This window comes from Salvelinus sp. IW2-2015, linkage group LG6.1, assembly GCF_002910315.2.
Source record: "Salvelinus sp. IW2-2015 linkage group LG6.1, ASM291031v2, whole genome shotgun sequence".
NCBI lineage: Eukaryota > Metazoa > Chordata > Actinopteri > Salmoniformes > Salmonidae > Salvelinus > Salvelinus sp. IW2-2015.
The window spans coordinates 15,683,076-15,697,641 of record NC_036845.1 but is presented as its reverse complement, the minus strand read 5'-3'; the positions used below and the strand labels follow the sequence as shown (position 1 = coordinate 15,697,641).

Here is a 14,566-nt window from a genome sequence, read left to right as displayed (position 1 = left end):
AGGTCACAAACTTTCATCATGCACTTTTTCACGAACTCTCTCATTAAAGGGCTGGGCTGATTTTGCGATCTCTGCTGCCACTATATAACTAGCCTTTACAGCAGCCTCACTTTGTGATGTGGCTTTTTTGAACATATTCTGTTGTGAAACCAAACTTCTTTTCATCTCCTCTACTTTCTGGCTCCTTTGAGTCATGTCCATGTCCTTGTATTTGTCTAGTGTTTCGTTTCATAGTGTCGTCTAATGTTGACTCCTTACTTACAGCACGTTGACTCCACAAACAAGACAAACAGGTTTGTCTTTTACATATGTAAACAGATATTCTGCCTCCACTTGTCCAGAAAGTCCTTGTTTTCTGCCTTTCTTTTCGCCATTTTTGGGAAGGGATAGCGCGCTGACGAGTTGTAGCGTTATGTTGCTATGACTACTGTCACAGAGGGCGTTTCTGGTCCTGTCCTGATTGGCGCCAGAAAACAACAAGCAGGCATTTATGGATCGTTAGTGTTGACGGTGAATGCGTCTGTATAATACCGGCGGCAGCTCTAGTAGTAATTTGGTATTTGTCTCGCGGGCCAAATATAATTACCCCACGGGCCAAATTTGGCCCGCGGGCCAGAGTTTGACACCCATCGGTTTATGGTATCTACTTGCATGCTAGCAGTTACTATAGACTTCCAGTCATTGTGCTAATGCTAGTTTGCAATTGTGCAAACGCTAGTAAGAAACTTCCTTGAACTGCACGCAGAGACATAAAAATGGTATACACAAGTGCATCTGACTGGGGAAGTAGATAAAGGGCTGACTTGCCAAAATCCTGAACTATCTGTTGAAGAACACATGCTTATTAACAATGTAGGTACAGTCGATCTAACCTATGACAATGTAAATATGCTTTCTGATTATAAAGGAACAATACTGTAGGCTGTCCTTAGTTCCTCCAAAGGTTGCACCATTACATTTGGCTACATTACTTCCCCAGTGACACCCGGCCAGGAGAAATGTGAGCTCMTTGGCTCAGTAAGAGTTCACATCMTTGGTTTCACATCACCTTCAATTTGAATTCCATTACCTGCGGTGCCACTTTTCAAATAATGGTAAGCCCTATTAATTACCAAAGTATGGGTCCAGGGTAAAGGTGAWAGTGCAATTACCGAATTAAATCAAGCCGCCATTTAGCTTGTCAGTCCTGACAGAAATAATTTGGGTGAATTATTAAATGCCTCTGCTGGTCTCCTTAGCTTTAACGTCAGACATCCCCACACTGCACGAGTCAAAGCAAAGTATTTTTTCCCCTTTAATGAAATAAAATTATTAATCATGTTGTTTTTTCTCATACTAGCTTGATAGTCTTCCAAAGTCTCTGAAGTAACCTCAAAGGAAGGCTTTAATGTGACTCCTATTTGAAACAATGTATTTTTACTGACATGCTGTTACCAAATATATCTTGCAAGAAGGGGGGGGGCGCATCTGTCGTTCATTTCATCTGAGGCAACTATGGGTTTTTAAGTCTAATATTTCCAAATTGCAGATTGTTATCATGATTTTCTGTCCATTTAATTGAAAAATTTAATTACTGCATCTACACAACGTACTACCATAGGAAAGCAGTGCCATGGTAACAAAAAAATGGGAGAAATTGTGTATATTTGGGAATTATTGTGCGCACCTATGATTACTCAGCTTTTTACCTCATTCATATCAATTTTAAAATGAAAGTCAGGGCCCGTATTCACATTATTCATTATGAAATAAAAAGGAAAACTGATCCTAGTTCAGCTGAGACGCTTTGGCTGTGTTTAGACAGGCAGCCCAATTCTTATATTTTGTTTCACTAATTATTATTTTGACCAATCAGATCAGCTCTGAAAAAGATCTTATGTGAAAAGAGCTGATGTGATTGGTCAAAAGACCAATTAGTGGAAAAATATCAGAAATGGGCTGCCTGTGTAAACAGCCATAGTCTGTAATAATGATTTTCATTTTTATTGGATTCTTTTTATATTTTTTTCCCATCTACCTAAAGATTGTAACCTTCCACATTCAAAAGACCTATTCAAATCATGCTTTACAGCTTACTTGCTTGCAACAAAAATGGACGGTTAAACCACATACATAGAACACTGTTTAATATTGATGGGTTAAACCACCACAGTACTGTCGCTGAGCAGACATTTCTATCCAATCAGCTGGTGTAATGAAGCAATTTGCCTAATGGGTGAGTAAATTAAATGTTTGGGTGTGGTTTCCATGATGACCAGCTGTCCGTAATTAGTTAATCAAGACAAGCAAAGGTTGAGGCTCAGAGTGGCTACATATGTCAAGAGGTTGTAAGGTACTTCAATCATTTGGTCATCAGGTAGTTGGTGTCCATACCACTGAAACAATGCATCGAGCTCTGCCCATATATCTAAGGTAAAACTTGTGGCTCTTTAAAAATGTTTATCTTATTAGAGCATGTATTTGTATTGAATGTCTTTCTCTTGCAGTGTCTTTTTGATGAGCTCTGTCTTTGCTGGAGGTTCCTGGTGTGCCAACACGGCAAGAGGTACTCTGTGTGTCCTAAATGTTGTTGCTTAATGTCATATTTTGSCTTTAGATGCGTACACTAACATTTCTGTTTTGTTGCTGTCTTTTCACTTTAGCCCGAGCAGCTGCCCTGGGTTTGGACCTCCCTAGGACCCAGTTTGTCCCTTACTATCTTCGACCAACACGCCATAGAAGTTTTGATCCCATAGAAACCCACTATGAAAATAATTATGGCCCCAAAGAGGCTGAGTTTGAGCCTATCCTTCTGCACAATGGTAAAATTCAAAGGGATGGATATCCAAGTGACTGGGCCTATGGACAAGTCTTCCCCAGAGGCTTTCAACCCAAACCGTCTACACTTAACTACCACGGTTCTGATCCCAGTTTGGCTGACTCCTCTGTCAGCCATTCTGTCTACACTCCCAAGGGACAATTTGTTAGCAGCCACAAGCCCAACTTTGAGCAGGTCAAGAATTCTGTGCCTCGACCAAATGTAATGGTAGCCCCTAGTCAGTTTGAGTACTCAGACAAAGTGGACAATCGAGGCTACTATAAGCCTGTTGTCGTTCAGCCATTCGCCAGCAGACGTAGAACAGCCCAGAGTGTGGTTTCACGACCCCAGAGCAGAGGTGTTGTACCTTATGGAAAAAGTATCCTGTGGTCATGGCCACAGTAGAGGCTTTTCCTCTAAATCCGCTCCACCATCCCAGAGTGTACTCATCAGCACCCGAGCTAAGAAAATTCTGTTCACAGGCCATGGTGCTGTCCATTCTGTGATCAGAGAGCTGAAATATGAAGCAGTTTGATGAAGTGCCAGAAAAAACAGGGATCCGGTTGGTTAAGATCCTAACGGACAAACTTTCCTTTGCAAACTACCTTTGTCTGAGGAGCCAACCATACCATTGGTGAGCAAATCGGTGACATTATGCACTTTTCAAGGGCAAAACATGTAAGCTGTGTTTGTATTCCAGTACATTTACTTATCCTTGACATCACTGTTCTGAATAACTATTTGGTTATGGCTCTTCCCCCACTGTCCAGTGTTTATCCTTCAAATAAAATGTCCATTATGTTTTGAGATGATTTCTTTTGATTACTAGGAAAAATTCAACTGATAGACCAACAATTTGCTACATTTATAGAATTTTGGTTTGAGACAAGTTATCCAGCAGTAAGCGACGCACCAGAAGTGTAGTTTAAAATATGCACTTTGAACAGAAATAAGATGTCCTTTTGATAAACTGTTCCGTTTGCTTGTTGACCTACAACTTTTGATCACCTTAAGTGAGTGTGTCCCTGTAAACCAATAGAAACTCAACCAGAGGTTGTATCCAATCTAAATATCTACACCAAAGATGGTGGATAAATTAAGATTGTTCACTCAAGCTGTTTAAAAATATAAATAAAATATTCCTCTACGTGGGTGTTCCCTCTCTCGTGTGAGCATGCTTTCCTAAGGGAGCTTACAGTTTCTCCATATTAGAGCCCCACAGTGGAGGTGGCATAATACCCATGTATATCTCTCTCGGACAAGGTGACTTTTATCAATATATTCGGCTCTATTTACTTATTTGAAAATGCTAATTAGCATCAAAGTAGACATCATGCAAAACTACAAATCCCTGCAAGCTCCTGCACGTCATCTCTAGCTGACATCTTTGCTAACAGCTATTGTGTCAATTTAAAACTTGCACAAGACAGTTCATAGAATTGTCCATTTAAAGAAATGTAGCCAATTTATTCATTACTACATTTAGCTAAAATGAGAGTGGTGTAAAAATACTATAAAGTACTACTTAAGTTGTGTTTTGGGGAATCTGTACTTTACTTTATATTTTTGACAACTTATTTTATTTCATTACATTCCTGAAGAAAATAATGTACTTTTTACTCCATACATTTTCCCTGACACTCAAAAGCACTCATATTTTGAATGCTTAGCAGGACTGGAAAATGGTCCAATTCATGCACTTCCTCTAATCTGGTAGACTCACTATACACATGTGCTTCATTTGTAAATTGTGTTGAAGTGTGTTAGAGTGCCCCTGGCTATCCATAAATTTAAAAAATATCTAAAACTGTGGTGTCTGGTTTGCTTATTTCTATTTTTACTTTTGATAATTAAGTATATTTAAAACAAAATACTTTTACTTTTACTCAAGTAGTATTTTACTGGGTGACTTTTACTTGAGTCATTTTCTATTAAGGTATCTTTACTTTTACTCAAGTATGGCAACTGGGTATTTTTTCCACCACTTATATAGTTCATCCAGAGATTCCTACCTTTTCCTCGATTTGGCAGTCTCGTGTAAATCATCATTGCATTTGTAGTTCTTTCTGATAGCTGTATTAGCAGCTAATTAACATTTTATTTTTGGGGGATAAACGCAGGTCAATACATTGCGAAGTCACCTTGTCCTAAACCTAGAGAGATTTACATGGTTATCAAAATGTCACGGCCAGGGTAGGCCTACACCAAACACAGCTTTTATTTTAAGTGTTTCTAAAATCCCCTATGGGAAAAATGAATGTTGGAAAAACGATTGAAACCATTTCCCTATTTGACCGCTAGGTTTTATGGTTATTATGACTCTTACTGTGGTACTCTATATCTAGCATGCTCACATGAGCGAGGGGAACAGCTGGCTCTGGTCTACTTATTGTCCCCAAAGTTGCCAGGATATCATGTGCATCACAGTTATATCTGTACACTCGTAGCAAGCCAAGCAGTACAAAACTTCTATTAGATCAAATAAGTGACACGTATCAAAATAGCAATATTTTTATCTTGACTAAATTCAACTCTCATTGCCCCCCATACAAAAACTCCTCACTTGCTTAATAATTAATGATCTGCTTAATGTGGACAGAATTTGAGCAGAGTACATCCTCTCTCTTAGCCTCTTCCTCTCTGCCTACACTTCATTAACCTCAAATGTATTTGCTTTAGGACTCACATGATCTACTGTCAAATGTGTCCAACCGTACTGATCTCAGAATGCTTGATGCTACCAGAGTGCCATCTATTGGTGTAAGCAAGCTGGTGTCATATTGGATTACACTGCTGTCCAACCAGTACTGTGAATCAAACATATTACCCTTGGCAAATACCATAATATCAGTCTCTTGCTTTACCAACAGGATTATGATGTTAATTTCACCAAGTCGACTTGATCTTTCAAAGGCTCAAGCTTTGTTTTCTGACTTTTAACATTTGAACAAAGGCATACATTCATTTGCTTTACAGAGTTCTTCAGAAATATCTTATGGGAGTTCAAGATGTTTGGATTCACTGCATAGGCATTTTACAACATGTTAAAGGGACATGACACTCCAAAATCAAACTTTGCCACTTTTTTTCAGACCTTAAATTTGTACTTCTGTTGATATAAGTCCACTTCCCACTGGCCATATGTTTAGTAGATCCAGGACAGTATAGTGACATTAAGGACAATATACAGTATGAACATTTCTTTCTGCCTTTTTGAATGGAGAGCAGGCATGAGAAACACAATTGAATTTGCCATTGGTGTGATTAATTAAAGCAAGGCTTCCATTCCCTTTGCCTTCAGTGAAAGGACCTCACACGTCACTCCCAGCTTTCATCTCTCCCTGAAAAGCAGTTTGAGGAGTGCAAAGAAGGAGAGACAGATAAGGTTACACTGAACGCGCCATAAATCAATCTCAGGCGCGCAAAGAGAGCCAGCTATGAACACTCATCCAGAACGCAAATAGGAAAGTAAGTGACAGAACAAAGTGAAGCAATTAACTGGGTTTTTAAAGGAGGGGTGCGCAGGAGAGTGTGGTCATACATCATTTGTCAAATGGGTGGTGTGTGGGCAGGCGTGAAGGGGTGAGGGACCTGTCATCCACTAGGTGGGATGACTAAGTGAAAAACACCTGGTGAAGGTACACCTGGCTCGGAGTTACATGCTTTATCATYTCTGCACCCAGAGCTAAATATTTTGTGAGCTGGCCAGCTACTCCATGTTAAGGCTCTCATGGGAGACTACGTTCTTAATTATACCGGCAGTATTTTGATGGGTCATTTTGTTGTCACTCACAATATTATCTCACCAAACTTCTGTACCTGTACCTTTCATGTAATCTTAACCTATCATACATGTGGGTGCATAAACTTCACTTTCTCTAATTGAAGTGTGACAACAGCTAAACTGTCACAGAGACGGAGTATCCCTGAAACAACACATAAGACAAAGCAAAGAAAATGAATCGTCAACTACTAGTTGTCTAATCACACAGCGAAAATTAGTGCCATACAGTATCTACTATATGACACCACCAGTATGCTTCTGTTTCCTCTCGATCAATGAATTAATGACCCGGTTCCCTCGTACAGCACAAGGAGAGACTACATTGGGGCTGTTGGAGCCAACCTCTGCCTAACCTGAGTGAGGCTAATTAAGCACACTTGTTTCACAAACACGACAAACACTCTTTTATTAGTACTGTGACTCACTCTCACACACCATGTGACTCATGCTTCAGGGGAGCCATCCGTGTGTGTGTGTGTGTGTGTGTGTGTGTGTGTGTGTGTGTGTGTGTGTGTGGGTGTTGTGTGTGTGCTGTGTGTGTGTTTGTGGTGTGTGTGTGTGTGTGTGCATGCCACACTTGCTTCAGTGTGTGTTTGGTGTATGTTTTCCAGAGAGGTGACAGGCTCTCCAAGCCCTCCAGTGGAGCACTTCTCATCCCCATAACTAGGGAAAGGAAAGGACAACATTATAGACAGAGCTTATTATGTAAAGGACGTTGTTTTTTTTACTCTGGGCAGGCACATGAGTGGATGTAGCCTGAGAGATGGAGGCTGAGTCCCAAATGGTATCCTCTTCCTTATGTAGTGAAATACTTTGGACCAGAGCCTCATGGGCCCTGGTCAAAAGTACTGCGTTATATCGAAAATCAGGTGCCATTTGGACGCTGGCGGAATTTATATGGGCCATATACACTGAGTATACCAAACACTAGGAACACCTTCCTAATATTGAGTTGCAGCCCCTCCCCACTCACATCTCCCCCTTTTGCCCTCAGAACAGCCTCAATTCGCCGTGGCATGGACTCTACAAGGTGTCGAAAGCATTCCACAGGGATAATGGCCCATTTTGACTCTAACGCTTACCACAGTTGTGTCAAGTTGGCTGGATGTCGTTTAGGTGGTGGACCATTCTTGATACACACGTGAAACTGTTGAGAGTGAAAAACTCAGCAGCATTGCAGTTCTTGACATAAACTGGTGCACCTGGCACCTACTACCATACCCCATTCAAATGTACTTACATTTTGTGTCCAGCCCATTCACCCTCTTAATGGCACACGTATACAATCCATGTCTCAATTGTCTCAAGGCTTAAAAATCCTTCTTTAACCTGTCTCCTTCATCTACACTGATTGAAGTGGATTTAACAAGTGACATCAATAAGGGATYATAGCTTTCACCTGGATTCACCTGCTCAGTCTGTCATGGAAAGAGCAGGTGTTCTTAATGTTTTGTATACTCAGTATATAATTATATTCCAGCTACCCTCTTCATGTTGTTGGTCTCTCCACATCATTTTGAAGAGAGCGGTCCAGTTTGAAGCTGGGAAAGTGAAGTTCAGRTCTGGCACATTGTCAGCATTGGTGTACTCATCTAGGGGTGAAAGCTCAAGTGTGTGTGTGTATGTGTCCAACCATCCTTCCCTGTGTGCGTTCAAGCATTACTTTATACAGTATGTGGTCTATATCAGGCTTTCTGTTCACCTATAGGTACACAACTGGGAGCCAAGGTGAGACTGTGCGATGGAAAAATGCTGAAACAAGGAGATGGAGGTGTGATTTGCCACACCCAGTATAAATCTGGTTCACCCCTAGTTTCTTCACCCTCCTCCTCTATACAGCAAAAATACAATTTGGCCTGTTTCTATTCCCATGTTTTTTATCTGAACATTTGAAGTCAGTTTTGCATTGTAATCAGTCATTGTTGCTCTGGTTTTGGGCAACATTCTCTAACATAGTTGACTCTTTGAATGCGCCTCGTCTTTCCTGGATCATGTCGACAAACCCTCAAACATCTCTTCAAACGTAATTATCTTCTTAACACGCAATCCCAGGAGGCACAGTGTGGTTAATAAGACTGCGGTTATCCCCTCTATCCCCTATCCATCCATCCCTCACTCCCTACCTCCCTCGTCCCCTCTTTCCTCCTCCTGTCCTCCCTCCCACAGCAGCCTCTCTCTGTGAGCCCACTAGGCTGCCAGCGCCACTGACCTGTGGTAAGGGGGAAATCAATAGTCAATTCCATTTTGCGGCCAGCGTTTGACAGGTACTAGATACGAGTGGATTGGATTCATGTAAGGAGCAGGACCGTGAGTCTGAGCCTGTCTGACCCTCCCTCCCTCTCTCTCACCCTCCCCTACGAAGTGCATGCAGCCACAGTCCTGTTTCCTCTAACTACTGCCAGTTCAAAAACACTATGCCAGCCAAGCAGCAGGGGTCGGGGGGACAAAATATGTTTTGATGTCAAACAAGTGAATCACATATTGTAGTTGTTGTATAGTAAAAATGTATAGGTAAATCCATGAGGGGAGCTTCACATGTGAATGGGTTAATCTTGAATACATTATGGGTTCATTACCCATAATGCAATAAGAGCTTTGATGTACATGTATCTATTTGGGCTCCCGAGTGGCGCAGGGGTCTAAGGCACTGCATCTCAGTGCAAGAGGTATCACTGCAGTCCCTGGTTTGTATCCAGGCTGCATCACATCCGATCGGGAGTACCATAAGGCGGCGCCCAATTGCCCCAGGGTAGGTTGTCATCGTAAATAAGATTTTTTTCTTAACTGACTTGCTTGGTTAAGTAAAGGTTAAATAAATAAATACAAATAAATAAAACCAATATACACTGAGTGTACAAAACATTAGGAACACTGTCCTAATATTGAGTTGGACCCTCTTCTGCCCTCAGAACAGCCTCAATTCATTGGGGCATGGACTCTACAAGGTGTCGAAAGCATTACACAGGGATGTGTTGTACACTCCATGTATTTCACCAGAAAAGGGTCCTGGAAAATATACGGTGCCGAATATTTCCCCTGCAATGTCTAATTTGTTCATTTGCGTCAGACGCTAAAGGGGAGAGACAGTCAGTGAGCAGTAAAATACAGTACATACACAGGAATCCCAATCAAGCGAAGACGGTTCATCCTCAGCCCGTGTTCACTCGGGGCCCCGAGCTAATTTTACTGCTCACTGGGGTGTAACATGTAATACCCAATAGATTGAGAGCAATCCGTTCATTAACACCGATTAAAGAAAATGATCACGCAAAATATGTCAACTGCACGATAATCAGTTAATGCATTTTTAATTAGTGTCTACTTCTCTTTTCTCTGTTGATTTTCACCCAATGACTTGGTTATGCGTTCCTGCAATTCTCTCTCTGGCGCCCTCTGATTAACAGTTAGGTTTCATTATGGTTTGTGAGGACGCAGGAGAGCGGGAGAGTGGGGATATGGTAGTTAGATGAAAAGTTGAGTGGGTAAGACTCTATATTTGAAACCGAGGCCACCGACACAAAATAATGTAACAATTTAATAAGCTAATAAACAGTGACACAGTGACTTGCTCTGAGTGCCCTTGAGGGTCAAGGCACAGTTTACAATCATATTTAAGAGCTGTTTCTATTAGCAAAGCAACAAAAGGTTAGACAGATAGAGAGGGGCCACTACACATTGGAGAAGACAGTGGTGTATTTGACACTTAATGGAGGAAACTCAAGAATAGGAGGTCATATTGAACTCTTATGTTGTTCCTAGATAAGGGAACTGTAGATATGCAACATAGTCTCATGCACTATACGTTCCATTTTAATGTTTTTGCTAAATAGTTATATATGGAAAATGTTTCCAATAAAACTTTGCATATGAACGGATTTCAAAATGTTTAGGTTTCTGTCAGAGTTGAGATTTTGGTGTTCTGTACAATATTACTGGAATCTGAAGCCATGTTCTTTATGAAAAATATTGTCTTAATGTGACAAAGAGGAAGAGCGAATGCCTTTAATGGCCAGTCAATAGTTATTATACCTCATTCCTATTTGTCTTTAAATGTTTCTCTTTGGGAGCAAATATAGCATCCTTTGTCCAGGCCATACCAGAGAGGAAGAGGCAAAGCGAGAGGAAGCTTATACTGTAGCGTTAAGAAGACCAAGTGAGAAGTTATTGTATGGGGGGCAATGAGAGAGTGTCAAATTTGGTAAAGTGTCAATGATGTGCGTACTGGGAGCGGAGTCAGGTGCAGGAGAGCAGAGAGTTGTGAACAGGCGCACACTTCATTTAGGCAGGAGAAACCAACAGACGGACGCCACTGCGTCGAAACCTCCAGCCAATTGGCAAAAGTGCAAATGCGCAAACAGTCTTAATGATATGTACAAACAAATAAACATACCTCGTGAAATAAAACACGGAATAAACGCTTACCAGTATATCACGTCAAAATAGACACGTAACACAAAACAATCTCACACAAAGACATGAGGGGGAACAGAGGAATAAATACATGTAGTGTGATTGGGGAATGAAAACCAGGTGTGCAGGGAACAAGACAAAACAAATGGATAAATAAAAAATGGAGCGGCGATGGCTAGAAAGCCGGTGACGTCGACCGCCGAACGCCGCCCGAACAAGGAGAGATCTTTCTACAAAAGATCATTGGCTAGAATGTTCCCATCTGATCTCACCTTCTCCCGCCTGCTCGGGCATGCGCTTGTGTGTGCGCAATTCGAGTTTAACACCTCTGAAATTCTCTGGATTACCAAATCCAAACATTTGAATTGCTTGCGGCTGAAGTGAACATATATAAGGACGCCCACATCACTGTAGTCGGATGCTACATACCGCCATCGGCTTCGGGAGAAGCACTTAACTCTCTTTCTGATGTCCTGCACAAGCTATATTACTCTGAATTCATTATTTTAGGAGATTTAAACTGGGACATGCTTACATCTGTATCGGACTCTTTTAAAGAACTGTGTGACTCTCTGAATCTCGCTCAATTAATTAATGAGCCTACAAGACTGAATCGCAGAGCACCTAACAAATCAACACTATTGGACATTATTCTAACGAATACCCCTCACAAATACACATCGACTGGGATATTCTGTAATGATGTCAGGGATCACTGTGCAAWTGCTTCTGTTAGAAATACAAAAATGACCAAAGCCAAACCCCGTTATATTTTTAAAATAMATTTTAGACAGTTTGATGAGCAAGCGTTCTTACRTGATCTGTACCATAATATTGACAGAGTAAGTCTGATTCCCGATGTTGACACTGCCTGGGACAGTTTTTATATGAAWTGTGTGTCGATTTGTGATAAGCATGCCCCTGTGAGGAAATTTAGARTCAATGGAAGGGACAATCCCTGGTTTTCAGATAACTTGGCAGAATTAATTAGAACGAGATATCTCTTAGGCTCAAGSTAGACATACAAATGTTCCTGTTGACTGGGCCTCCTTCAGAGCGCTAATAAACAAAGGCACAGGATTGATCAGGAAGTCCAAATCAGAGTACTATTTAAATGCAGTCACAGAGAACCTAAACAACCCTACCAAGTTCTGGGTGCTAATCAAATAAGTGTCAGGTTCTAATGTATCCTTTGACCTTCCTGACCATTTTAATGATGGATTCTAGTTAAGTGAAGGATAAAGCCGATATTGTATGGTTTTTAAAAAACACATCATATCTGCTGGTTCAGTTTTTGATAATGGTGGGGCCTAGGCTCATAGGCCCTCATGTGAACCATTTTAACTTTGAGCCTGTTTCTTATACTGAGTTMTATAAAGCACTAAAGGCTATAGACACTAAAAAGTCTGCAGGTCCAGACAACCTGGACCCCTACCTCTTAAAGACAGCAGCTGGTATTATTACTGAACCTGTGGCTCACATTTTCAACTTGAGTCTCTTGACCAATTCCAAACCCAGCATTTGGAAATCAGCGAATGTCCTCCCACTGCTAAAGGGTGGAGATCCCTCAGATGCTAATATCTATTGTCCTATCTCTAAACTCCCTATCCTGGCCAAAGTCRATGAATCCCTATTGATCTCACAGTTAAACTTCTTAATTAAAAAGAACATACTGAGCAGGGTTCAGTCTGGCTTTAGATCGGGGCACAGCACCACAACTCCAGCTACGGCAGTGGCAAATAACATCATTAATGCACGTGATAAAAAGCAACATTGTGCTGCTAAGTTTGTGGATTTAACAAAGGCCTTTGATTAAGTTAACCATGAATTGTTGCTAGCTAGACTCAGAAACATTGGTCTCAGTGAAGGGGCAGTAAATTGGTTTAGGAACTATCTTTTTGACAGAACACAATGTGTGTATATACTGACAATCACAAGTCTAGCTTTCTTGAGATTAATAGAGGTGTGCCCCGGGGGGGGGGACCCTGATGTGGGGCCTTCAAGAATAAAATTGGTCTGGTGTGTTAGRAATGCCGGGGACGATTCTGTTCTCAGTCCGCCACTACATTTAATTAAGCACATAGTTTTGTAATTTGAATACACAACGGAAAACAATCACCTTAGGCTTAGGAAGGCAGGTTCAATATGATGCTTGGAGCCTGAACAACATCTCTCCAAACACTCAGAATATACTGCAAACAAAATACATTAGTGAAGTGGCATAACTTAATAAAGCAAACATTTTGGAATATTGCCAAACTTAGATAAACAAACACTGATACAGATGAACAAACATACCTTCTCAGAACACTCGACCACACCCCAAACATTTCTTCAAAAAGACTGCATGGTCCYCAAAATGGTTGCCTTCAGAGAAAGCTTTAAGAGGTGCTTTTTTATGCCTACATTTTACAGAATGTTCTATGAAAGAGCTCAAAACTAAACCATTCTCAAGTAATGCATGGATATCTGTAGATAACATAATAATCAATAATATCAATTTGACAGTCTTTACTTTCCAGCTCTAAAATGTAAATGTTGTCCTCCACAAGAGTTGGATTAGCTTGTCTTTCTTTGAAGAGGACAGTGACAATTGACACCTATGATGCTCCAAATGTGAAAATCTGAAATACTCAAACTTAAAATATAATAAAAATCTTTATTTCAAATAGTTTGACAAATGTATTAWTCTSTTGTGGACMAMCGCACGTAACAWCAAGCATCTGACTCAATTACGTGAGATTTATCTTCTGGGTTTCCAAGATAACTTAATGAGCAATCTCAAGACGTTTAACTTGACTTCCCTATCTCTACTGTTATGGGCCCCACCACCCCACGTCATGTTATCTTTCCTGTATATGGTGAATTCAAAATAAGGATGTGGCTGGCTGTTCAACTCAAGTGACCCTGGAACCTGAGCTCCATTCCGCCACTGTTCCATCTGATCCTATCTACACCAGAGTCTGATGAAAGTCTTTCTGGGTGCTGAGGCTGTGTRGTGAGTGGTGTTGCTCTCTAATTGATTTTCTTTATCTCTGAATCACTTTACCTACCAAGCCTTTCCTTCTGATTCACCTGAATCTAACAGAAGAGAGGGGGGAATAGATCACAATATCTCTTATTGGTGAGTGAGTGAGTTTGAGAAGCTCCAATTAGGAAATTGAATCTCCCTGTTCAACTGTGTGGATATGTCAAATGATTTACTTATTGGTAATTGAATATGATTTAGTGTATTATATCATCAGTATTTGTATCTAACTTGAAATGTTTTGAATCCAACCTGACGTCATGACCTCTTCAGTTTTAATGTAACAATTATACAACAATTTTGGCACTACTAGCTGATCACTATCTGCACTCATACTACTTATACTCTTTCGGAATATTAATGGAAAAAACTATATCTCTCATTCTGGGATAGGTATAATATGTTTATGTTCTGTGAATATATGCTAAAGACGATGTGAAATAGATTTGCTTCCTCTTTCTGCTCTTTTGTTTTTATGACAAATTATTACTGATTGAGAGGTCTACTGTCTCAGRTCACGTTCCAGCAAAGAAGATACCTCTAATGG

At 40.6% G+C, this 14,566-nt stretch overlaps 1 long non-coding RNA gene across 1 annotated transcript; it reads left to right on the top strand.

Annotated features, from left to right (window-relative positions):
* The first annotated feature begins 2,322 nt into the window (after positions 1-2,322).
* Positions 2,323-3,193, top strand: LOC111964733 (uncharacterized). Its single transcript, XR_011479989.1, has 3 exons — positions 2,323-2,412; positions 2,487-2,545; positions 2,643-3,193. It is a non-coding gene; the product is annotated as an uncharacterized lncRNA (long non-coding RNA).
* The last annotated feature ends 11,373 nt before the right edge of the window (positions 3,194-14,566 follow it).